This window comes from Cucurbita moschata, unplaced genomic scaffold (genome assembly GCF_002738365.1).
Source record: "Cucurbita moschata cultivar Rifu unplaced genomic scaffold, Cmos_1.0 Cmo_Scf00190, whole genome shotgun sequence".
Taxonomy (NCBI): Eukaryota; Viridiplantae; Streptophyta; class Magnoliopsida; order Cucurbitales; family Cucurbitaceae; genus Cucurbita; species Cucurbita moschata.
The window spans coordinates 7,801-11,709 of NW_019268706.1; the positions used below are offsets into that span (position 1 = coordinate 7,801).

The following is a 3,909-nucleotide window of genomic DNA, read 5'->3' on the forward strand; positions in this document are numbered from 1 at the left end:
TTATGTGGCATGATTCTAAAACCAATATATAATTTTTCTTAAGTCTATATCTCGCTAACATAAATTGCATCATATCACATATAATCACAACATATAATTTAGCAAACATGACATATTCATAAAAATACAACTAGGTGGAACATAATGCTACCATAAATCATATAATTAGAGCTCAACATATTTGATACTAAATTACATCAATATTGGTAAACAGGAAAGCACATGTAATTAAAGGCATTTCTTTTTCTTATCGTATACAAGACATACCTGACGGTGACAGGACATCGATGGTGAAACCATGGAACATGGCAAGCCTATCTCGTAGGCAAGTCTACCGAATCTATAACCTAGAGCTTTGTTACCAACGGTAACGACCCTAGATTTCTATTAGCCTAAAGTTGCTACCGTCATCATATCCTATATGCTCTTATATGAAATTAAACATTTAAACTTCATCTTAAAACACAAACTTCATCTTAAAATACTATAATGGACTTATTCAAAAGCATCTTTAAAACAACATAAATAAATACTACCTAAAACAATTAAAACATCAAAGTAAAATTGCCCTATACAAACCTATGCCTAGGAAAATAAAATACTACTATTCTATGCACATGTCATTATATCTATTTGTGATGTCGTCATTAGTTGTATAGGGGTGTCTTGCCCTTACCTGAAATAGAAGTAACACAAGGCTTGAGTATTTTAAGAAATACTCATAAATGACCCACTATTGAGGCTAGGGAATGCAAACACATGTAACTAATGATCGTAGGAACCTATTGTTAAAAATATCATAGGGGTGGCCTCCAGTCCAGAAAAAATTGGATGTGTAGTACTTCCCTACACATGACTCACATGTGCGAGCATGGATCTCTAGATAGTTCGCACCCTCTGGACCCATCATAGTCGAGCTAACTGTCTGTAGCGATGTTTAGGGGTCAATAGATGGGAAGTAACTTGATGCAAGGCATGAGTGTCATGCAAGGCATGATGATGATCATCATTGTAGTGTAAGCATCCGTACTCATCATCATAAATGGGAAGTAACTTGATGTATACACACAAAATGCATGAGGTCCCTAGGGTTTTTCATCTTTAGAACATCTTTATGACACAACCGTATATACACTTCACATATTACTCTACGTAATATGCATGCCTTGGCCTTCATACGTTCATCATCATTAACATTGGCTAGGGTTGTATCTTAAAAATACTCAATCTCATAGTGCATCATGTCATTTAATACATGCACCACGTTTTAATATGGAATAATGTCATATTAATCAATCTTATAATCTTCCATCTTACATCGTCATGTTATCATGCATCATCATCATCATATCATCATGATCCAACGTCATCATGTAACATCATCATATAACATAATATAACATCATATAGCATCATCAAATAACATAGTCATAGTCACCACTTCATAAAATATAAAGCATAAATGACACGTGCAAGGACCACTGGGCATGTGTCGTCATAGATAAATCAAGTTGTCCGACTTAGCCGATAGTAAGGCCACTTACTTGGTTGGTCTTGGTAGACATTTTCTCTAAACTCAAGTACGTTTGAATTTTGTCTCTCGAAGTTACTCCAAGTGTTGTCGGGAGTTGTTTCCTATTAAAACGTCCATCTCACTTCGTTAATAATTTACATTTCTAATCTAATTTAACTTGAACTTCAGAAATACGACGTTATACTAACCTTAAATATTTATATGAAAGTAAAAATAAGCTTCGGAAGGGCAAAAAACGTAAAGGTTGGTGTCAAAATGTCAAACCAAGCCTAATACACCAGTTTTTAGCCTAGGACTTCGAGATGCTGAGCCGAAGGAGCCGGTGTATGCAGCAGTGACCCTGTCACTGAGGGACATTGACATATGAGCAGGTTGCGAACTGGTTCGAGGTGCAGGTCTCGAATGTTCATGTGGGCGCACAGGCCTGTGTAGTGGATCCGTGGGTTAGGCTGTGTTCTGTGTATTTAGGCTTGAACGTGGGTTTTTGGGCAAAGCACAGAGGAACTGAACTACTGGACTAGTTGTTGGTGGGTATCTGGTTGCTGTGTTGGGTATCTAGTTACTACACCAAACTGGGTATGAGGTTGCTTGACTGGAATGAGGTTGCTAGTATTCGAATTTGGGTCCAAGCAGGTGGACTTCGTCTTCATTCCTCCGTATTAAAACTTGTTGTCTACATCCAGTTTCTTCTCCTTTCTCATGGTGTTAACTGTCTTTGTACGTTGGATCCTACCCCTCTATCTCACTAGTGTTGTGTATGTTGGGTCCCATGGTCGTCATCGTCATTTGTGCAGAGGTGCCTTGTCTTTACCTAAAAAATAAGAGCAACGCATGTCTTGAGTATTTTAAGAAATACTCATGAAGTAACAGCGTCAAAAAATAATAAGAGGAACTGAACTACTGGACTAGTTGTTGGTGGGTATCTGGTTGCTGTGTTGGGTATCTAGTTACTACACCAAACTGGGTATGAGGTTGCTTGACTGGAATGAGGTTGCTAGTATTTGAATTTGGGTCCAAGCAGGTGGACTTCGTCTTCATTCCTCCGTATTAAAACTTGTTGTCTACATCCAGTTTCTTCTCCTTTCTCATGGTGTTAACTGTCTTTGTACGTTGGATCCTACCCCTCTATCACATCCAGTTTCTTCTCCTTTCTCATGGTGTTAACTGTCTTTGTACGTTGGATCCTACCCCTCTATCTCACTAGTGTTCTTCTCCTTTCTCATGGTGTTAACTGTCTTTGTACGTTGGATCCTACCCCTCTATCTCACTAGTGTTGTGTATCTTTCTCATGGTGTTAACTGTCTTTGTACGTTGGATCCTACCCCTCTATCTCACTAGTGTTGTGTATGTTGGGTCCCATGGTAACTGTCTTTGTACGTTGGATCCTACCCCTCTATCTCACTAGTGTTGTGTATGTTGGGTCCCATGGTGGACTTCGTCTTCATTCCTCCGTATTAAAACTTGTTGTCTACATCCAGTTTCTTCTCCTTTCTCATGGTGTTAACTGTCTTTGTACGTTGGATCCTACCCCTCTATCTCACTAGTGTTGTGTATGTTGGGTCCCATGGTCGTCATCGTCATTTGTGCAGAGGTGCCTTGTCTTTACCTAAAAAATAAGAGCAACGCATGTCTTGAGTATTTTAAGAAATACTCATGAAGTAACAGCGTCAAAAAATAATAAGAGTATGTAGGCTTATTCCCATCAGTAGAAGGAGGGTTTGAACCTCCAACCTTGTGGTTAACAGCCACACACTCTAACCAACTGAACTATTCCAGCTTATTATTTGTAATAGCTCAAGCCCACCATACTCTTATAAGGAATGTTTCATCCCCGCTCCAACCAATGTTGGATCTCACAATCCACCCTCCTTGGGGACCCAGCGTCCTTGCTGGCACACCGCTTGGTGACTAACTCTAATAGCTTTTGTAATAGCCCAAACCCACCGCTAGCAAATATTGTTTGTTTTTGCCCATTACATATCGTCATTAGCCTCACAATTCTAAAACGAGTCTACTAGGGAAAGGTTTCCACACTCTTTTAAGGAATGCTTAGTTCCAATTTCCAGCCGCTAAAAAATATTGTCCATTTTTACCCGTAACAAATCGTCGTCAGAATCACAGTTTTAAAACATGCTACTAGAGAGATGTTTACATACAGTTATAAGTTATTCTTCATTCTCCTCTCAAATCAATTCGGGATCAGAGTTCGTGGGTTCAAATCCCACTTCTGACAACTCAAATAAAGGTAAAATAAAAATACAATAGCTTATCATTATTGAAATCAATTGAACTTATTGGAGATTTAAAATTGTCACGACATGATTTTCCAAGCATCAAAGAAAGTTAGTGTTCTTCAAGTTTACCCTTACGCCTGA

General features: G+C 38.6%; 1 non-coding gene across 1 annotated transcript; it reads right to left on the bottom strand.

The window, feature by feature from the left end:
* Positions 1 to 3,237: 3,237 nt before the first annotated feature.
* Positions 3,238 to 3,311, bottom strand: TRNAN-GUU. Its single transcript has one exon. It is a non-coding gene; the product is annotated as a tRNA-Asn (tRNA).
* Positions 3,312 to 3,909: the final 598 nt, after the last annotated feature.